Below are 24,080 nucleotides of genomic sequence, written 5' to 3' on the forward strand. Positions count from 1 at the left end.
GTGCTACCTTGTTTTCCACTATACCTTTATGTCACATGGAGTCACTGAAAGTGATCTTACTGGCTATTATACTGTAAGTGGTTGGCAGTCTATAGCTGTCCGTCTCTTTAATGTCAGGCAGTTCATCAACCTCTCGGATCCAGGGTTGGGCAGTGCTCATCAGATCTCACTATGGTCCATAAAACTAGGCGATTTTGCCTGGGAGACCATTACATCACAAGGCCTGTAAAACAATAACCGTAAAAGTGTGTGTGTGTGTGTGTGTGTGTGTGTTGGAACCTGCTACCACAAAGAGCAGCCAGCTGAGGAGGAAGATTGCTACTGTTTAATGAAGTGCATCCTGAGCTAGTGGAGATAGAGAAATGGCCTTTAAGAAAGGATGAGCAATGAAAAAGATAGCAATTTCTCATCTTTACACACACACACACACACACAGAGTAGGAAAGGGGGAGGATAATAAGAGACAGTATGACCTTTGAGCGATAAGAAGGGAAAAACATGAGATTCATCACGGTGTTCCCCTGCTGTCATCACAGTGTGAGAGGTCGACTGAAGTTCAGAGGTGGGAGGTCAAAGGGGGCAGATAAGGACAGTGGATGTTCCACAACATTCCTCGGGACAGCCTGTGCTTTATCTCGGTACAGCACACAATGGGAGCTGCGCAGGTATTATAAAATACAATCACGATAATCTACTACACTGGAATGTGTAACAGAGATGCATATATGTATAACTCAGGAGTACAAAAGAGAGACTTGGGATAATACATTGAAATCCTACATCCATTTGAGCTCTGACCAGCCAACTCAAGCCAAAACCAATGCCCTGGCGCTGGTTGTTGAAACCAAGTCTCCTACTCTGTGTGTGTACGATATTTGATATTTGGGGAAATGACAGACAGTGGTCAAAGCAGCCTGACCTGGGGCTCACAATAATTGACCGTTACTTAACATAAACATGTTTAGTGTGCCTTTGGAACATATACATTTTTAAAAAGTCAAATAAATCAATTTAATATAGCACTCACCATCACAAAATCTATTATTTAGATGTGATAGGCCTGGAAACCTGGGAATGTCTTAGAAATCACTTAGAAAAACAAGTACTGCATGATGTGAGTAATAAAGGCATGTGCTCTGATCATTGCACTTCCAGTGGAGAGAATTGCAATGCTGCCCTGCTTGTGTAGATTAGGAGATATCTAAATCAATGTGAAATGGAATTAAATGGCAGAATTCAAAGTGAAATGAGAAAGGCTACAACGACCAAAAGCCAACAGATAGGCTGCTATTTACACTATAATCTGAATGGAGTGGTTATGTGTAGGATAACTGTAGGATGGTGAGAAGTCGTTATGGCTCGCCTCAATTAGCCTAGTTAGCTAGCTTCTCTCGGTTTGATGCAGTCAAGACCGGTACTCTGTAATCAGATGGGATGATAAATAACTAGCAAGAACTTAGTCTAGAGTTAGCAAGACAAGTAGCCTCCCTTATTCAGACATTTCTGAAAGTGTCATTTTCTCATCTATCTAGAAGTAATTGTGATGAGCTGAATTCTATTGACAGGGTAGGAAGTAATGTAATTCTATCCAATGTGCTCATTCATTTCATGGCCTATCAAAGGCAGAAAAAGCCATTCTCCCTCTCTCCCTCTCTCCCAACCTCTCACATTCTCCCTCCATGACATTATAATTTGCTGTAATTATTTCCATCCATAAACTAAACCCCACCCACCCACAATTCCCAATCTAGTGCTCTGTAGCTCCAGTTGACTGTGTGATGATTGAAGGCAGAGACCAATTAATGCACCCCTTTTTACAGCTAAAATCCCCCCAGAGAAAGAAACACACACACACACACGCGTGTTCTCCCTCATTAGGAGGGAGACCCCATCTCCCCCTTCAGCATCAGCACACAAAACACTGGCCAATTACAGCAGCAATCAGCTCATCTATACAATCAGAAAGTCTCACACACACTCTCATTCTCACTCCGCAGACACACATAGACACACAGTGTAGCTCCAGACGGTGATGTATAATGCATGTGTTGTATTCAGCAGGCTGGGCTGCAGGGTGTTCATACGTGCTATACTGAGGAAGACTATAGTAGACAATACATGCAGCTGGAGATGGCGGCAACAGAGAATGATTGAGAAGCTTTGTTGCCATGACAGAGTGGGCGTCCGTCGGATGTGGATGTAGCCATAGTGTGTGTGTGTGTGTGTGTGTGTGTGTGTGTGTGTGTGTGTGTGTGTGTGTGTGTGTGTGTGTGCGCGCGCACATGTCTGTATATGCATGCATGCATGCGTGTGTCATTGGGTTGAATCAGCTCTGCTGGATCGTAGCAGACAGAGTTGCTTTGTGGATGGTTGACAACACAGTCTATCCTGATCGTCACCCAGCCCTGACAGAGACGGGAGCCTGCACTATGAATGGATAGATGTGACATTCTGCAGTAGGGCCCATCATGACAGACAATCCCATGGGCTTCTAGACTAACTTCAAAAAGCTTCTCCGTATCGGAGTGTCTCCTGAATACATTATGCCACGATCTCAGTGAATGAAGCCTGTGAAATGACAAAGTAGGAACAAAGAAATCTGAGGACAAAATATGATAATCATGACAAAGAGAAGGTTGTACAGGTTGTAAAATGAAAAACGTAAGCTTTAAGTCATGATTTAAGACTAATACAATTGCAAGACTCTAATAAAATGGGATTATTAAAGCTATTAACATTTCATTATTTGGCTAAAACTTTACTTCCCCAGCTAGGAACAGTAGCTCAGTTAGCTGCGTTGCCTCCTGCAGTGCTGGCCCTGTCCCCATTGACCCATTGGCCTTCTAAACACATTCCAGTATGCACCAGACCAGCACTAACACCTGCTCAAGCTGGGCACAGGGCCAAGTCAGGACACACACACATATATACAGAGACACAAAGCCAGGTGAATGCAGCCAAACTTTCTCAGACACAATCATGTACAACACACACACACACACACACACACACACCTTCCCCCATAACCTCCAACCACACCACCCACAGCGCTGAACCCACCCAACCAAGACTGGCAGTGCTACAGTGCTGAAATCAAATCAAATTGTATTTGTCACATGCGCCGAATACAACCGGTGTAGACCTTACCAGGAAATGCATACTTACAAACCCACCCAACCAAGACTGGCAGTGCCACAGTGACACCAGAAAGAAAGAAAACAAATATAAAATGGATATGCATTTTTAACCTTTACCGATCGCTGGCCACACCTGCCCACCATAACTACTCTGGACAACTTCAAATACCTAGGTGTCTGGTTAGACTGTAAACTCTCCTTCCAGACTCACATTAAGCATCTCCAATCCAAAATTAAATCTAGAATCTGCTTCCTATTTCGCAACAAAGCATCCTTCACTCATGCTGCCAAACTTACCCTCGTAAAACTGACTATCCTACCGATCCTTGACTTCGGCGATGTCATTTACAAAATAGCCTCCAACACTCTACTCAGCAAATTGGATGCAGTCTATCACAGTGCCATCCATTTTGTCACCAAAGCCCCATATACTACCCACCACTGCAACCTGTATGCTCTCGTTGGCTGGCCCTTGCTTCATATTCGTCGCCAAACCCACTTGCTCCAGGTCATCTATAAGTCTTTGCTAGGTAAAGCCCCGCCTTATCTCAGCTCACTGATCACCATAGCAGCACCCACCCTTAGCACGCGCTCCAGCAGGTATATTTCACTGGTCACCCCCAAAGCCAACTCTCCTTTGGCTGCCTTTCCTTCCAGTTCTCTGCTGCCAATGACTGGAACGAACTGCAAAAATCACTGAAGCTGGAGACTCATATCTCCCTCTCCAACTTTAAGAACCAACCTTTGCACCCCAGTATCTCTACTTGCACACTCATCTTCTGCACATCTATCACTCCAGTGTTTAATTGTATTTATCTCGCCACTATGGCGTATTTATTGCCTTACCTCATTTGCACACACTCTATATAGATTTTTCTATTGTGTTATTGACTGCGTGTTTGTTTATTCCATGTGTAACTCTGTGTTGTTGTTTAAGTCGCACTGCTTTGCTTTATCTTGGCCAGGTCGCAGTTGTGGTTCCCTGTGGCTCAGTTGGTAGAGCATGGTGTTTGCAACGCCAGCATGGTGTGTGCAATGCCAGGGTTGTGGGTTCGATTCCCACGGGGGCCAGTACCAAAAAAAAAATGTAAAAAAAAAAAATGCATGAAATGAAATGTATGCATTCACTACTGTAAGTCGCTCTGGATAAGAGCCTCTGCTAAATGACTAAAATTTAAAAACGTAAATGAGAACTTGTTCTCAACTAGTCTACTTGGTTAAATATTAATATTCAGGTTTTTTTTTTTTAACTAGGCAAGTCAGTTAAGAACAACTTATTATTTACAGTGACTACACCAGCCAAACCCGGACGCTGACGGGCCAATTATATACAGCAGCACAGCGTCCGTCTCCTGGCAACAAGATAAATAGATAGGGGGCGGGGTCGCCACCTTGTAATCTCTTAATTATCATGAATGATCTTTACATGAGGGGTCTTGATGTGCAGGGCCGAATGTGTGTGTGGGAGTGTGGGAGACAGAAGAACAGTGTGTGCATGAATACGGTGGTGCGCGTGTGCATCTGCTTTCTGTTTGTTTGCCAGTGGCAGCCCGTGTGTGTGTTGTCACAATGCTCATGTATCACAGCCCAGATTAGCCTGGCTCTGATGGACCTATTCAGCACTCTATTGGCCCGAGTAAAGGGACAGAACACTGGCAAGGTGATGTCACCACTCTGTCATTCCCCCAGCCACTGCTTTGTCCCCTCTCTCCATAAGGAGGAGAGAAGAGAGCGGGAGGACAGGGGTAAAACAGAGGGAAAGAGAAATGTGAGCCTGGTTTAGTGGGAGGAGGGTGAGGAGAAGGCGAGAGTAAAGAAAGGAAGGGGGAAGGAGGAGGTGTACGGATGACTCATTTTTATTCAGGCGCATGCACCACTCTCCCAAGGGTCCTTCGTTGAGCCAGGTTGAGTTCTCCCAGCTTAATGACTCACTGTAACGTGATCCTACGATAGGTCAAGTAGAAGGTGTTGCTGATCCCTATGCTAAATGTGGAGGTGTAGCTGAGGAAGGGAGTGAGTACAGGTGCAGCTTTAAAAAAACAAAAACACTTTACACTATAGGAATAACAAATCATCACAAAACAAAGGAAATAACAACCCATTAATCAACATAAGATGCATTTCCACACCTTGTAATAACTGGTGGATCTGAACAAAACCGAGGGAAAAATGACATGTTTGTGATGTGGGATTTAGGAGGGGGAAAAAGCTTCTGCAACAGATCTTTTATCCCTGCTAAGCTGGGTTCACCACAGTGGAACCTGTCCAACATTCTTTCCCCATGACACAACAGCATCATCAGCCCCACTTCTTCAGGAGAGAGAGGGGAGAGAAAGATGGCGCTTAAAAAGTATTGGAGAAAAAATATATATATATAATAATAATAATAAGATAGTTACATAATCGGTATATTATTTTTGACGATATCGGATCGTTTTGACAATGTCGCAATATTATTTTGCTCTAGTTTGCTGTAGCTGCAACAAAACTAGCTTGTTCTCCATCTTTTTAAAATAGGGAGCCAATTTGTTTTCAGCACTTATTTCCGTGACAGATCAAAACTCGTTTTCTCAAGGCTCTGTGCAGCAGACATGGTGAGCAACATGTTTTAAACAAATCACAGGATCGAATCGCAATACATATAGAAACGTGACAATCGCAGTACATCTCGTATTGGCACCTAAGTTATTGTGATAATATGGTATTGTGAGGTCCCTGGCAATTCCAGCCCTACTTCAAGGGAGATACAGAACAGAGAAACCTTAAAGTTGATGCTCCACAGCAACACCATTGTAATTCATGGTGGTGACAGCACAGTTTCAGCCAGTTTACAATTTCAGACACCGTTTCTTCCCTTATAAAACAAAGTCCAGAGACTATTTTGAATAATGACAGACATGTGACTCTTGCATCTTGCCCCAGGTGGCAGGTATATGCAAGTGGGATTTCCCAGCATGCTGTGCAGGAGGTGTGCGTGCGTGCTGTCGGCTGTAACACCGTGTGAGGGGCGGTACAGGCTGTTTCAGGAGTGATAAAAGGATAGAAATAAGACCCTCCAGGAGGGGTTTAGCACAAAGGCAGTCCCCAGAAGGGAGTTTGTCAGGGGTGCACTGGGGAGTGAACATGAAGCAGGCGATAGACAGAAAACGTCAACCAATCCTGGAAGATGTACCTGATGAAAGGGGGAAACAAACCGACCTGTGGAGAAAACTGTAGTAGGCCGGCTAGCAGTTACCTGTCAAAATTATGTTTTGAGGGCAGGAGCAACTTATAATTAAGCAATTGAATAAGGGCAGTACTAACAGCTGTTTTCATGGTAGCACTGCAATAACAAAGTGATGAAAATGATGACTGGTGACTGGTCTGAGCTGACTCAGTGTCCACCAAGCTGTGTGGTACGGAGGTGTATTCAGGTGGCCAGGTGTTCCTCTAAAAGAGTCATCTGGGTTCAGTAGGATCATGTAGGGTTATATAAAAAGTTAAAGTATGTTCGTCTAAATGTTTATTTCCACAGGGGTAAAGCCAGCTGCAGCAGTATACAGTCGTGGCCAAAAGTTGAGAATGACACAAATATTAATTTTCAAAGTCTGCTGCCTCAGTTTGTATGATGGCAATTTGCATATACTCCAGAATGTTATGAAGAGTGATCAGATGAATTGCAATTAATTGCAAAGTCCCTCTTTGCCATGCAAATGAACTGAATCCCCCCAAAACATTTCCACTGCATTTCAGCCCTGCCACAAAAGGACCAGCTGACATCATGTCAGTGATTCTCTCGTTAACCTGTTGGGGCTAGGGGGCAGTATTTGCACGGCCGGATAAAAAACGTGCCCGATTTAATCTGGTTACTACTCCTGCCCAGTAACTAGAATATGCATATAATTGTTTGATTTGGATAGAAAACACCCTAAAGTTTCTAAAACTGTTTGAATGGTGTCTGTGTATATAACAGAACTCATTTGGCAGGCCAAAACCTGAGAAGATTCCAAACAGGAAGCGCTCTCTCTGACCATTTCATGGCCTTATTGATCATCTCTAACAAAAACAGGGGATCTCCGGCATGACGTGACATTTTCTAACGCTCCCATAGGCTCTCAGAAGGCGCCAGAAAGCTGAATCGTGGCTTTGCAGCCCATCGCTGAAAAACAGTAGCGCATTTTGATAGTGGTCGATCTGAGGACAATGGGACGGGGCGCGCGTGCCCGAGTCGACTCCATGTTTACTTTCTCTCTCTTTGAACGAAAACCACCACTCCCGGTCAGAATATTATTGCTTTTTTATGAGCGCTACAATCAGTCCTGTGTCATGCTAACAGTAAAGCATCCTGAGACCATTCATGTGTGGGGTTGCTTCTCAGCCAAGGGAGTGGGCTCACTCACAATTTTGCCTAAGAACACAGGCATGAATAAAGAATGGTACTAACACATCCTCCGAGAGCAACTTCTCCCAACCATCCAGGAACAGTTTGGTGACGAACAATGCCTTTTCCAGCATGATGGAGCACCTTGCCATAAGGCAAAAGTGATAACTAAGTGACTTGGGGAACAAAACATCGATATTATGGGTCCATGGCCAGGAAACTCTTCAGACCTTAATCCCATTGAGAACGTGAGGTCAATCCTCAAGAGGCGGGGGACAAACAAAAACCCACAAATTCTGACAAACTCCAACCATTGTTTATGCAAGAATTGGCTGCCATCAGTCAGGATGTGGCCCAGAAGTTAATTGACAGCATGCCAGGGCGGATTGCAGATGTTTTGAAAAAGAAGGGTCAACACCGCAAATATTGACTCCTTGCATCAACTTCATGTAATTGGCAATAAAACCTTTGACACTTATGAAATGCTTGTAATTATACTTCAGTATTCCATAGTAACATCTGACAAAAATATCTAAAGACACTGAAGCAGCAAACTTTGTGAAAATAATATTTGTGTCATTCTCAACTTTTGGCCACGACGGTACAGCCTGACTGACCCAGCCTCCTGTTGAAAGACAAAGAGAGGAGAGAGCCTGCCAGGAGAGAACACTGAAGAGGAAGGGTGGGATTGTTAGACTGAAAAATACAGAGAGCAAGTGAGAGAAATGGTAGATGGAATGCAAAGGAAAAAAGAAAAAAGAGGGAGTGAGAGAGCCTTAGAGGACGAGCACAGAAGACCAGAGTGAGGGAGTGTGTTGATGAAAACGTCAAAGAGATAGATGTAGGGAGAACAAAGGAGAGTGAGTGAAAGAGAGAGAGAGATAAAGAAGAGAGAAAACAGCTGTAGAGTTCAGTGTAGTGTACACTAGGGAGAAGTGCCAGCTCTCAAACCTCCAGGGGGAAAAAAAAAACTCTGCCTGCCTGACATTTTCACAACCCCAAAATAACCAGCCACATCCCATATAAACATTAGGTTTATCTTTATCATTATCTTTTGAAAAAAAGCCTAGCAATCCCATTCTTGCAAAATAAACAGTCTTTCTGGCAAAACATTTTTTTTAAGTATACTGGTGTAAGGGAGGTTTTGATTCAGATGTCAAGGTTAGCAATCTCTCTACACCAGTAATCACATGGTAGATTATTTCAATAAAGTAATCACGAACAAAAGAAAAAAATGCAACGGTGGTAAAAATCCCACTGGCAGCATATTTCAATTCCTCAGAGGCAGATGAAAGGACAAGGAACAAATTGGCCATCGGCACTTGAGGAGAGGGAACTGTCATCAGTTAGAGATGGAGATAGGGGGAGGAAGACCAAAAGAGAGCGGGGGAGAGCGTAGAAGAGAGAGGAACAAAACATCTGAAACTCTCCGTCTCCTTTGATATCCACAGATAAGGCTTTGGCTTGGTTGGCCCTCAGACTAATTACGGTAGTATTACGGAGCCTTCTGTAGACTAGTTCCTCCCCACAGTGCTGTACGCACATCCATGCAGCACGGCCATGTAAGAGCCCTCTGTAGCCTTGTAAGAGCCCCTCTCATCACACAAACAGGCACATTGAAGGCCAGCGGCGGCCATCTTTGATCCATTTGTCTCTAAGAGCTGTGCATAGTCTCAGTGAGGGCTCTGAAGAAAGGAAGCTATTTCTTAAAATTACTATACTTGTGCATTGAAAAAGATGTGTTTTGTGTGTGTGGCTGTGTGAATGTGCATAAAGGGTCAAATATGTTGCTGCCTCGATGCTTCCAAAACGCCAACCACTAACAGCCAACGTAAATGATCTAAATATAATTAGGCCTAGGCAGAGTGAGAATGGGACTATAGTGGTGGAGGGGGTGGGGTCTCCCTCTACCGAACAACCCATCTACCCCTACGGCATAATATGACTTGCTTAAAAAACCTTTGGTTATCGTGGCAACCTGTTAAGCAGCCCAACGCTCTGAAGAGACTAATGGCCCTGGTTGAAGTGAGGTTACATCATCCCGTTTCAACCCTATAAAAACACATGCTAATTGCGTCGCCCTATTAGAAGCCCCACGGCCACCTCGGAGAGAGGGGCACCTGTGTGTTGAGAGGAGTGGACACATGAGTTGACTGACAACCAACAGACAACGCTAAGGGAATTTCACAACAAAGAAGAGAGAGAAGGGTCACTTTTATTACAGAGAGTGACAAAGGGTAGAAGTGCGTGAGAGAGTGAGATCTGTACTGCACAAGCTCAGGCCAACAAAGCCGAGTGCTCACTTGAAGCCAGACAAGAGAGTGTAAAGGACAGAGAGCGAGAGAAAGAAAGAAAAGAGATAGACAAGTGTGTGGGTGGTGGGTAGGGTAGAGAAGGGTGAATCATTTGTTCACCCCTAAATGTTTATAAAAACAGACAAAGAATCCCTTGTTTAATGTCAACAGTCCACAACTATCTGGTGATGCTTACCGCTACAGATGGCTTCATACCAAATACCCAGAGAGGAAACAGATCACTGAGCCACAACGACACCTGAGCAACTGGGTGTGTGTGTGTGTGTGTGTGTGTGTGTGTGTGTGTCTCTAAGCCAACATGCAAATGACCAATCTGTGTTCATCGGTTGACACGGATTGCAACAAGCTGAAATTGGATGCCACTTTACATAGAGCAGCTCTCACAGATGGAGGCCGTTGAGGAGTATAAAGACAACACCCACTGTACAACTTGACTACAGATGGATAAGATGAAGGAAAGCGGAGAGAAAAAAAAGAGAAAAGAAGCAATGGTGGATGGATAGATGGACTTCAAGGCTTTCAGAAATCAGAACCGGAACCAGTTGTAAATCAGCACATCATCCTCCACGAGCCAGCACAACAAGCCACCGTCACCATCCTTCACACCAGAGAGAGCTGTAAGATAATACAGCTGGACTTCCCCCATCATAACGCCACTGACACCTTTCATCAATCACCATGGCGTGGCGCTCTGCGTTCACCAAGGCCCCATCAGATCTCGTACAACAGTCCATCTGTCTCCATTACAAGCTTCCTGTTGTCACTCTCTACATGTCCGACCAAGTATGGTGTGAAAACACGCTTTGGTGATGAATTTTCACTTTATGTTAAAAAATTTATTATTATTTGGGTTCTGAAATGTTCAGTGGGGTCGCTCTAATATATAATTAATATAAAATTAAAATCGGATTTCGTAACCTAATACATCAGATAATAAGCACAGAGCTCTGTTGATATAGCAGTGCAGGTTACTCGTAAACCACTTTTGAGGATTTTACATTTTATGGCCGTCGTCTTCAAAGTTGTTTCCGCGGATCGCAAAAAAGCTAAATTAGCATGACGAGCTGAATTAAATGTAAAAAGCTATGAAAATAAAATGCTTGGTATGCGCTCAGTGCTCCATTGACATTTCAAATAAATAAAAATGTAATAATTTCACAGAGATACTTGTTTTTGTAAGAAATCTTTCAAATGAATATGAAAAGTGTATAGTAAAATACTACATGTCCTGTCTCCATCTTCCCTCAATATTGTTTTATGTCCTGCGGATTCGAGAAGAAAGATGGCGAGTTCAATGAGAAACTGAGCCTGTCAGGTAGCCGGTATCCTTAATGCTAGCACAGAATCCAGCCTAGCTGACAGAATGCAATTTCACACTTTTTCCTTCTAGCCTCCATTGATTATTGCTTTTTGGAGGTCAGTTCGGTTTCAGTTCAATTATTTTTTAAATAATCACGGTTATCGATTTTTAAATTAAAAAAAAAATATATATATATATAAAACAAATGCATTTGCTCCCGAGTGGCGCAGCGGTCTAAGGCACTGCATCTCAGTGCTTGAGGCGTCACTACAGACCCTGGCCGTGATTCGGTGTCCCATAGTGCGGCACAAAATTGGCCCAACGTCGTCCAGGTTTGGCGGGGGTAGGCTGTCATTGTAAATCAGAATTTGTTCTTAACCGACTTGCCTAGTTAAATAAAAAAAATGAATACAATTATCAAATAATGATATTAAAAATCGAAGAAAAAAAGTAATTTCCTATTAAATAAAATGTGCTTTTTTAAGGACTTTTGTATTCCATCATCATCTCATGCAGCAGCAACAAACAGACAGACAACGTTCTCTCTTCTCCCCATACTGTACTGTCTTCAGTCATTCTATTTAGCTGGGCTAACCTGCCTAAACGTGCAGCAGAGCTGTCCGACCATCATTTTACTATTTTATCAAAGTAGCTAAGGCATACTTTCACAAACTCTCTCTATCCCTCTCTCTCGTCGATGTGTTCCTTTCCTCTCTCATGCGGTCTGTGTGTATTTAACCGAATGTAGCAGGCGTACAACTGTATCCATCTCTGTCAAAGCCAGAAAAACAGACGCAATGGATTATGGTCATAGTAGTTAATCACCGCGTTTCTGCGCAGAACTAGACTGAATATTTGCTTAAATGAAAACTACTACTCCCTTCAGCTCAGCGTCCCACTCTCTCGTGAATGATTGGATTTCTCTCTAGAGAAACTGCAACTACGTTGGGCTCAGAAAAACCAGAATTAACTGGAATTCAAGTAATTGAACCGACATCGGTCAATAAGTTGCTTAATAACACACCCTTCAAAAAATAAAATAAAAAGTTGGTTAATCGCTCAGCATTGTTGGCCATCCTACAAGGGTAACAACACCATAAGGTTTGGACCATTGGTTTTCTTAGAGGACAATTTTACCCATTGGTCAAAAGATGCACCCTATAAGAAGGCTTCCGTGAGGAGAACAGTTGCTCCTGAACTGGGTGGAAAGTCATTTGGTGTAGTGGTTAGTGTTGAGGGTCGACTTGATCCGTGTTACACAAGCATTAGAATGAATACTATCGAAGGATAACAGTACCACCCCTAACCTTAACGAATGGGAATAATATACGTTCACTTTGAATAGTTCAGTACAGGCCTTTGCTATGATCTACTGTAACATTCATCTACATGTAACCTACAGCATATAAAACATAAAAACATGGCCCTCACAAAGAAACTGAAACAAAACGCACATAAACTAGTTGGACTACAAAGAACATGGACAGATTTGCTTTTAGTCAGTCTGACGTTTACTGACTTTATCATCACAGACGCAGCCAGGGTTTCTAACGCAAAGTGCCTTTCGCAACAACCTCAGTCAGTGTGGCCAACAGACCGACTCAAATAAAGCAAACAAGAGCAGAGTGAGGTACAACAAAATAACTTATTTTCCTGGTGGGGAAATTAGGCTTTCAGAGAACAGAGATTTACGCTTTGTGCTTCATGCAGCTCTGTGCTCTGATAAATGTTCAACAGCTGGAAGGAGATTACGTCCATCCACATATCAATAAGCTACTACTGCCATTCACAATCCATTCTCATTTTAACAGTATTGCAGACCCCAGCCAATTCCCTCTCAGTGGAGGGTGGTTTGGAACGCCTATAGCAGCGAGCGATCTGAACTCAACTCACAATGAATCAACTGAGAATGTCTCCGGCAGATTTTGTCCAGTATATTTTTCAGATAGGAAAATACCGAATCGTTCTAAAGTCTCGCTATTCATGGTAAATGGACATAGAAATGTGTTTCATCTTGTAATAGGCCTAAGAAGCAGGAGAAAAATAACTGACTGTACCCAACCCCTCCCTCCTACTTTCCTCTTGTCATTATAAACTCCCCTCCAACTCCTCAACACCAAACTAATCTATACTGTCACGGCATAGGAGTTTTTTTTCTCCCTTTCTGCTGTTGGAGTCGGGGTTCAACTTGCAACATTGTTAGACTCAGAAGTAAAGGAACATTAATTACACATGAGACACGAGGGGATCCATAATGAAGCTTGGGAGGGGCTGCATGCAGGGAAAGCATGTGACAGCACTTATAAGGGGGGAAACCGTTGAAGGCTCATATCACTTAGTTCCCTGCTTAGCAAGAATGATGCCATGTTTAGCGATAAGGAGGAGACTCCACCCAAAGTGGGGTATTAATACCTCCACGGGGGAAGCCGTGTCTGTGTCTGAATTACAGCTGTGTCGACCCTTCGGGGAGAATTTTTCTTGGTTAAAGCTTCTCTAGTGGCCGTGAGTTATTTACTCTGACAATTAGAACCTAACACTGCTGAGTGTGACTGTTACAGACAAAGAGCTTAAGCGCCATACAATCACAGTCCTCCAGCAGCGTGAACGTCTACGTCGCAAATGACACACTATTTCCGATGAAGTGCACTACTTTTGACCAAAGTCATATGGGCCCTGGTCAAAAGTAGTGCACTATTTAGGGAATAGGGTGCCATTTGAGACACAACCAACGTGAGCAAAAATAGACCCCAGTGGACTGAGGTTAATCTGTGCTGCCAGACACTGCTACTGACTGACTGTTTACTACAGGACATATCAAACCTAGACTGGGGCTTACATCAAGACGTAATCAGAAAGCTATTCCTCAGTGTTCATTTTCATCACAAGCCGAGATGCTCCTTTAATATGTCCCGCTTTGTGCACTCTACCTGCCTCATTCTCTCGCTCCCCCATTTAATGATCTGCTTTAATGAGCAGATCATTAAATTAATGATATTTCAATGGAGCAGACAGGAGAAGTATAACGTATGTTGTACATAGAAACACAATGGCTAGAACATACTGGGTTATCTGTTAGCTCTAGTCCTGCATTGCCAGCCCGTTGTCCCTCTCTGCTACATCCTTTTCCATAAACGCCGCTCTGTATGAATCATCAGCGTGTGATGGAGAAGAGACAGTCCTAGCCAATGACTACCCACAGTCTTTCAGGCTTTATGGTGGTATATCTGTAGGCCGCTGAAGAGCCCTCAGCCTCTGCTGCTCTCTCTGTCAACATGAGACATGTAGGGACAGCCTGGGGATGTAGTGGCAGACACAGTGTGTGTGCGCGGCGAGTGTCTGTGTCTTATGCAAGACAGAGAGAGGGAAAGAGAAACAGAGAGAACAATGTGTCCTATCTGATTGCGGTCACGTATTGTTTACCCAGCAGGCTTATCACAGGGCACAGGTCGCTGGATGAGTTGGAGCTCGGTCAAAGAACAAAGTCGACATTACCGGCCAGCTAAGCATCCCCAGAAAGACATAAACATGCACACACACACACACACACACACACGTTGAAAGATCGTTTCCCAGCAGCCACAACAGAGAATGTCTTCCAATTAATCCCTAGCAGACTGACCATACTGTGAACCAATTAGATACATATTCCGGTGTTGTCATGGCAACTAGATGTTCTGGAATGTTCCGAGGGCCTTGGAGGTTGTTGGTTTCCTTCTGGACTGGACAGCCAATGTGACTCAGCTTTAGCCTCTAACAAGTCGTTGAATCAACACTACTGTTGGCTGCACTGGAGCTCTTCAAATATATCCACAAACGTATCCAAACATTCATAATCTAACAAAGTACATTGAAACCGATATTAAAATATAGATTCATACATGTTGACGTTACATAAAAATGCTCGTTGGACAGATTCACAGATGAGAAAAGGGCTCTAAAAACCACATTTGCTACACCAGGCACACAGATATTGCATGTCTGTGATCATAGCAATCGCTATAAAAACATGCTTCTCTTCTCATTCATCAACTGGTCTTGCACACAGGAATGATGTAATTAATACATTTCAGCTCTTCAATGTTCTGATTTACACAACATGAATAATTCCTAACTGTCCAGTAGCATGGCCTCACACTGGACGCCGCGGCGATAGTCCTGTTGCTAGGCACCGCCAGCAGCCCTGTAGCCCACCACTGCCCTGTGCTGTAATCTGTCATGGGAGACGACCCTGGATGGCTGCCGTGGTGATGGCTATCGGGTGTTAGTTACGTAAGGAGATTTACAGCCGGCGTCCCCGATATAACAGCACAACGTTACTATGAGGAGGAGGAGGAGGCCGGGTGCTGTTCTGCTGACGGTGTGACCAGTGTTGCTAGGGATGCTGGGCGGTGTAGTATTATCATCCTGTGATTGATGGAAATGAACCAGCGTGCACTAAACCACACACAGCTCTTCATCTGAGAGGGATTTTCCCTTCGCTTTCATCCAGAAGCATCTTTCTTCTTCTACATTTCTATCCCTCTCTTGCCCTTCATAAATTCTCTCTCTCCCTCTTCTTCATCATTTGATTCTCCCAAGAGATGACTCTCTTTCCTGTCTCCCTGGGTCCCCACCTCCCTGTGTGTAACCCTCTCATTCTTTCTCCCTGTCACATATCTATTTATCTCCATCCTTCTCCCTCATTATTTCTCTGTATTGCCTCTCTCCCTCTCTTTATCCCTTGTCCTTTTTCTGAATCCCAGTCAGCCATTTCAACAGAAGCCTGGTCTCTTTGAAATGTCTTTCAGTGACACTGACAGCGCCCTCTCTGGGTCAGCCCAGTCCAGGGCAGAGACCAAACAAACAGGACATAGCACACAGACCGCAGAACCCTGGCGGTACCATTTCACCACTGGGTATAACCGCTATCCATTCTCCAGGGTACACACACCAACAACACTTGTTGCCCCTTGTATTGACAGAGAGACTGAGGGGGAGGCAAGAAAGGGATGGATAGAGGAATATAAATGAATTGTTTGAAACCAGCATACTGGGGAAAGGGGGATAGCTAGTCAGTTGTACAACTGAATGCATTCAACTGAAATGTGTCTTCCGTTCTATTGTAGGAGATGCTATTGTTGGGATGGAGAAGTCAGCCAATAGGAGGAAGTCAGAGAGAGAGTTCATGGTAGACTTTATACTATACCTGGCAACTGACCATGATGACGAGCCAAACAATACATCCTATGGGAATGGAAAACCATTATGCTACATTATTTTATTTAACCTTTATTTAACTAGGGAAGTCAGTTAAAAACAAATTCTTATTTACAATGACGGCCTACCCCGGGCAAACCTTCCCCTAACCCGGACGACGCTGGGACAATTGGGCGCAATTGTTTTTGGATTTACCATAGTCTGGATATTACCATCCTCTCCAACCCTTCACCAAATACGAACACATTCGGGCCGTCTGATTGGTGCCATAACACAACAGGTTGGGCCAGAGCCAGAACACACATGGGTGAAGCTTACTTTGATTGGTTATAGACAATCCAATCGTTGACCACTTTGTTTTCACCACAAACCGCGTCACCCAAACAACTTTAAATGCGTCAGACTCCGACTAAAGTCTGTCGCGAACAACAGAGGAAGAAGGAGGAGTCAGGCAAGAGTAGGCTACCACTGTCATATATTGTGGTTTAACTGACATTGACTTGTATGTAATATACATCAGGATTCTCATAGCTGAGCAGAGTGTACAGACTGACTCATTGTAGAAAACCACAGGAAGTCTTCTTGAAATTGACAATGGCATTCTATTCAAGTCCAGCTTCAATCCCCTCCATTAGGGACATATTCATAGAAAAATCACAGCCATAGTGGTTTTTAAGTACATCTATGTTTTGTCCAACAAGGAAAGAGTATCATACAACACTCCAGTCATTTGAACGTTAAATGAGGATTATGGAGGCTACCTTAATGATGTATAGTTATTCCAATGGTCTCTGATCTCGTCACCTAAAAAAGTGTAGAGCTACAGTATTTGGTTAGTGATTTTCAGAACATTCCTGAGGCTCTCACTTCTATTTCGGCAGCTAATTCTGTTCCTAGTCTTAGTGTTTTTACTCTGAAAATTAGAACCTATGAAAAGCTTAACCAAGTTTATTCTTCCCAGAGGATCAATACAGCTGCATTAGACAAAAACATTTCCACACAAGCACTGATATTTAACCCTTTCTCCTAGGCCGAGTTCCCGCTTATACATCTGAACAGCCAATGCATCTCTGTTGCTAAACAGAACCTTAGTGATATCTGTTCTTCCTCACTTCATCTGACCTGACCTCTCACCCCAAAGTGCTCACTCCTCCCCAACTCAAGCCTGTCATGGTGATTGGTACCAGACTGTGTGTCTCTTCTCCTCCAAGAGGATCCCTCCCATAGGATCCCTGATGGCTAACAATAACATATCCTGACAATGTAAACGTTATACATTACCCTCTCTCCCTCAGTGACATGAATAAGTATATTTCATACTCTCAGAACCCAACACTAGTCAATAGGCTTCTCTGCCAGTACTGTTTCCACATAGATAGCTGCATAATAATAACTGACAGAAACAGAGAGAGTCAAATGTCAGATAGTGACATTTCCATATACTGAGCGCCTCACAAACATATGTTGTTTGACTTTCAGAGATGTAACAATGGTGTTTTTACCACAGGATGAATAAAAGGCCAGTTCATACAAACAGCTGAGCTATTTGGAACACTACAAAACTCTACTAAAACAGTAAACATGGTCCGTAATAGACAAAAAGGTGCCACTTCAAAAAGAACCAAGGACACAGCACACATTACCTCACTATAACCATTTAGATTTCTACCTAGTGCCTATTCTGGACTGCGAGTCATTCTATTATAGAAGAAAAAGACAGTGGAAGAAAAGCAGCAAGAGAGTAAATTTAGCTTCAGAACAATCAAATCGACAAAAGCTGTAAGAGAATCTGTTAGAAGCTTATAATCACAGAAATGTGATTTCTCCAATAGCCTACTAACACTGAACACCACTATCTTAACATGGCTCCTAGGCCACCAGTATAAATAACGTTAAGCCCCTGGTTGGCATTACCAAAACAACAACTCCCTGTCCCAGTTGGGTTAAATGCAGAAGACATTTAACCCAACTTTCCTTTCCCCCCCTCACCCACTACACCCCATTCTCCCACATCTGCTGCTGCCGAGCCCAGGGAGAGAGGGAGCATATTGGAGACCGGGTCAAAGGTCACACGGGGGAGGGGTGTGTGAAATGGGGCGCACAGCCCTCAGTGATCAACTGCTCGTTTTGAGACTGGTCGGGGGGCATTCGTGTGTTTGGAGGGGGGTTTGGGGGAGCGACGGTGCTACCGTGGCAACAGGCTCCCAGCAACAGCAGCCCCACCTCTCGCCCACTCCTCCCTGAGGCTGGGTATCCATCATGATCAGCTGGGTCGGTTCCAACTCTTAACCTCTGATCTTGATCTTTAACTTAAAACACTTGACAGTGATCGATGGGGATAATGGTGGTGACAGTGTCCCTGACATTGATCTAACAAGCTTCTTGCTAGACTACGCTGTAAGGACACCTAACAAACAAATTGTTGTTTTTTTTCATAGAATTCCAGTCCGTGTCAACTTCAGTGTCTGGCCATTTTCACAGCTTTTTGGCATAAATGTTACTACTGAGTTACTACTAGTATTATCACTAGGTAATAGAGGTAAATCCCCTGACCTCCTTGGTGAAGACTAAAAACAAGCAGACAGGGTGACTCTGTGGGAGTGGAGTTGAGTAACCCTTATATCTAAAAGGGTAAAACGTTCAGGGAAGCAGAGCGCAGAGGCTGTGGTTGCATGTGCGTTTGTGTGTGGAGGATTGCGTTAGATTAGAGAGATTGTTAAAGCGTGGAGCACTGCTCAGTGTAGCCTGGAGGAGCTGTCTGAATGGATTAAACTAACAGGCTTAACACAGCCCACAGATAGATAGCCCTGCCTGGCTATCTAACTGGCCTGACTACAGATAGATAGCCCTGCCTACTGCCTAGCTAACTGGCCTGACTACAGATAGATAGCCCTGCCTACTGCCTAGCTAACTGGCCTGACTACAGATAGATAGCTAGGCAGTAGGCAGGGCTAACTGGCCTGACTACAGATAGATAGCCCTGCCTACTGCCTAGCTAACTGGCCTGACTACAGATCACACACAGGCGACGATGGTATAGAGAGATGGAGGAAATCACTACACACTCTCTCTCTGTGTGTGTGTGTGTGTGTGTGTGTGTGTGTGTGTGTGTATGTATGTATATATATATATATATATATATATATATATATATATATATATATATATATATATATATATATATACACACATACACACACACACTGTCTATGTATGTATGTATGCATGCATGCATGCATGTATGTATGTATGTATGTATGTATGTATGTATGTATGTATTACACACACACACACACACAGACACACACAGAGAGACAGAGAGAGACTTCAGTGTGTGACCATGAAAAGAGTACTCTCCCTTGGAGGACATTTAACTTCCTCTCTCCTTTGTCTAGAGAAACCTCCTTGGTCACATTACCAGAGAACTGAAGGTGTTAGCCACAATGTTTACCTATTCATATGAACTAGCATAAGTGTTAGCCTATGGTTTATGTTAACAGATTCCTACATGGTCATTAGCATATGTCAACAAGGGCGTGCGTCAGCGCTGGCCTGTGTCATCATTAGCATATTCCAGTGTTGTATTTGCTTTAGCCAAGGGACTGCATTGTGCTGACTTCCAGACTAGCCCCTGGAGGACAGATGGCCAAGGCCAGCAGTAAAGCCCTTCAAATCCCTTTGTGAGGCGCCTTCACTGGGCTTGCTGACACTCCCTGTCCCACCTCAGCCCAGTTTAGCTAGTCCCTACAGGCCTACATTCCCTTATCAACGTGTAGGTCATATCACCAGAAACACTAGTACCCTACACGTGTACACTCTTGCACTTCAGGGACACGTATAGAGTTCTAGAGACAGACACTAGAAAATATGTGCATGTATTAGCCAATACAGTTTATGGATGGGGTTGAATTCCTCGCACGGTTTCACTAACCCAACCTTAATCCGTCAGTATCAAATGTGCCGGTTAGGATAAAAGACCGGTGGGAGGAGTCTGCGGTATGAAAGAGGAAGACGGGGATGAAGGATGAATGGACAGGGATAAAAGAGGAGAGAAAGAGGAGGTCTGGGACCACTGGAGCGGATGGAGACTCTCCCCTTTCCGAAGAGACAGGATCGACTACAAAGGTAAATTCTCACCTGATGTGTACATAGCATCATTGCAGGATTGCTTACTGAAAGCTGAACACCTGTTGTTCACTGGTACAGGCTGCATCTTAAGTGTGTTTGTCAGTAAGACTTCTTCATTTCATATTTATGGATGCTTTCGTGCATGCCTTTCCCCATCAGTAGGGGGCTAGAGTGGTGTGAGGTGAGGAGAGGGGAGGCTCACGAGGATGGAACACTGACCTAATAACTTTCCCTGTACAGCTGGTGTGCCAACCTCAACTCCCAGAATAGCACACACCCTTCTCACTTTTCAGCTCCACACACACACACACACACACACACACACACACACACCCCACCAGACCACAATGCAGCTGGTCCTAGAATACAGGGAAGGAACAACACATTGGTGGCGGGCCTCTGTTAGAGTGGAACCATTTCTGGTCGCTCTAGTCACCAGCCAGGAGATATATATATAAACCACTTCAAGACTCTGATAAAGTCAGTGAGTAAGACTTCTATCATAGTGCCACCATTAAAGTGATACGAAAAGGATTTTGGCAATGAAGCCTTTTATCTACCTCCCAAGAGTCAGATGAACTTGTAGCATGCTAGCTGTTCCCATAGACTTCCAGTCGTTGCGCTAAAGCAAGCTAATTTCGCGAGCCAATGCTACCTATTAACTTCCTTCATATTGGATACAGAGACATAAAAATGGTATCCATGAGTTCATCTGACTCTGGGATAGTAGCCTTTTGGCTTCATTGCCAAATTCCCGAACTCTCCCTTTAATAGGAGTGACACACACTTCAACTCTCCTCTACTTTGGAAATGTTTCATCGCTGGAGGACAAACATTGAGGGCAAAGCCAACGAAAAGTGTGATACTACCATGCTCACTGAATGAACAAATAGGGAGATAGATGGCATCCACTGGGACAGTGACCCCCCCCCCCCCCCCCCCAGCAGCCACACATGCAGGCGGGAAGGACGGTCAAATCCACAGGAAGTCTGGCCCTGGTGCCTAGAACAATGGGCCTGGGGAAACAGGCCTACTGCCACACAAAGGGGATGGGAGGGGTGTGGAAGGAGGGGAGTCAGAGCCACATTTACAGCTCAAAATAAACAAGGCCAGGCCTGAGCCTACTGTGGATCAGACTGAAACCAGCCCAGACCAAACCAGCCACTGTAAAACAGGATACAAGCCAGGCTTGGGCTGCTATAGCGAAAGCTAATAAAGAAGAAGCTCACAGCGAGTGGCGACATGTTGATGTCAATGATATCCATCATGGCAATCTGAGGAGTGTCGTGGGGGAGGAGAGCAGTGGGCGACGAGCGGCTTGATCTGAATTGTAAATGAATGTCAGTTTGGATGTTCAGTTGCTCACTGGGGCAGATGACAAAGCCCTGGGGATGGGATGCTGAGGAGGGGAAAAGAGGGGAGTGAGAGGGGGAGGAGATAATTGTCTACAAATGGCTCCTGTAATGGATTCGACTAGACCTTTTTCCACCGTGTCTGTGGATAAACAATCCTACGTTAACGGACCACCACAACAGCCCACAATAGAGCACTCAAAGACCAATGGAGAAAATGTTGCAGCAGACTACTATGCGCAAAAAAACACACACCCAAATCAAAAAGACCCATAGACATACTGTAACATAATGCCCAAGTATAGGTATTGTTCTTCCTGGGAGACTTTGCTGAGTAGTATAATGTAGGATTAAGAACAGTAAAGTTATGATTTTGACAGGTGGTGCCGCCTCAACTACCTAATCATGTCTGAAGACAGATTTATCAAAACTAAAACTCTGTGCCACAAAGCTTTGTTAATCATCACACCAGAGATAAAGTCGCTGAATTATCTAAAATCAACAGCAACACAGACATTACCACGCTGGCCCCTCTTCTAACGAATCCCTCCGACACTCCATCTCTTTCTCTCACCCTGTCCTTTCCTCTCCTTTCCTAACAGCTGATGGCTCAACTCCTCCCGACGGTGAACTTGTGCCCCGGTTCAACACAGACACGCAGGCAGATGCTCAGAGGGTTGGGGTGATCAGTGAGAGGGCAGCAGACAGGGAGGTACATGGGCTCAGTGTGGTGGACGCTCAGCAGTGTCGCGTCTGAGGAGCAACGACGCGCCACAGCCTGAGATCAACACACACGGGCAACAAATGGTTCCGGTGCAGACTTAACCACAAGCAAATAAAGAGAAGCAGCAACATGAATTTAGTCACAGAGACAACACACACACATTTATAAAGACGAGACAGGAACACAGACAGGAACATCCCACAGTGTCATAACCTGATAGCTGTTGAACTGTCTGTGTCATATCATTCATGATGCCTCCTCACCCCAGCGCAAATTAATCATCACAGAATCTAAATATTTGCCCCAAAGTAACACCCCTTCAGCACTCTGATTGTCCCAAAATCCTGCCCCCCCCCCCCCCCCATAGAGAGGCTAAATGTGTCTGATTAAACATGCAACTAAAGGAATCCTGAATCCTCCCATTCGAGAGTCTTGTGCTTGGAAAGTACTAGAAGAGCTGTTCCGAAGGACAAAGGATTCAAATCGGAAGCAATCCCAGCTCACTCACTTCAGGTAAAGCTGCTCCATGAACACACACAGACCGTTAAGTCATTCTCAACTTCTAGTTATATAGGCTCAGCCACGGAGACATGTGATATCATATGCAACAACAGCATGACGCGACCACACAGGAACATTTTCTACTTATCCAACAGAACCACGTGCAAAGCACTCAATGTCAAAGAAAGCTCCCTTTCCTATAGAAGGACTATGTCACAGAGGAAAGGTTTTAACTTAACAGGAGAATACGAGTCTGAATCTGCCAGGTAATTTAATATGAACAGGATGCAAACTAATTAAAAACATGCTGCAACACCAGAATACTGCTATTTGGCAGTGTTCCGGTGACTCTGAATGCTACTCAGTTGGCCCCTGAACTGAGCCAAGTGGAGGCTGGCAATCGATGGAGGGACTCTGCTTTTATTCTTAGGGGGCTGTGCACTTTGTTCAGTCACTGATGCAAAACTGGAGGGGTGACCCTGAATTCAATACTGGACCTGCATGGTTAACAGAGAGTACTTAGAGCTCGCTATTGCACTGATCAAACACACAGCCTCACCAAACACAAACAGAGAGAGGACCCGAGTCCAACGCTGATTGAACCTAAAATATGCGCCGAGATATAATTTCAGTTCTTCTTAACTGAGGAAGGGTTCATGGGGTTTTAACTATTTTATTACTAAAATAACGATGATTATCCTCAGTAGCAGCCTTTGTAAACAAAAACATCCTAAAAGCCTCCACTTTTGCATCCTTCACTGTGCTTCAATGAAACACCAGCCTCATAAGAAGTGTTGGCGTTTTATCATTGAAATAATGACAGTATAGCCACTGCTTTCTTGCTCTCTCTTTAGTCCACACAATCAGCCAGGACAGGTCTGACAAACATGTAAAGAAATGTCCCCAATACCTTTAAAATACCTTTAACCCAGTTTACCAGAGACTACAAGAATGTAAACAAGGTGATATCAGGCTGCAACTGTAGCCATTGTCCTTATGTTGTCTTTAAATACAGCGCATAACGTATTACCTTCAGACTGTAAAATATGTTCCAAATAAATGATATG

General features: G+C 44.1%; 1 protein-coding gene across 8 annotated transcripts in view; it reads right to left on the minus strand.

Annotated features, from left to right (window-relative positions):
• Window positions 1–24,080, minus strand: part of LOC115180476 (DENN domain-containing protein 5B) — a 77,949-nt gene that overhangs the window by 53,367 nt on the left and 502 nt on the right. The window lies entirely within an intron of this gene.

This window comes from Salmo trutta, chromosome 40 (genome assembly GCF_901001165.1).
Source record: "Salmo trutta chromosome 40, fSalTru1.1, whole genome shotgun sequence".
In the NCBI taxonomy this organism is placed as follows: domain Eukaryota; kingdom Metazoa; phylum Chordata; class Actinopteri; order Salmoniformes; family Salmonidae; genus Salmo; species Salmo trutta.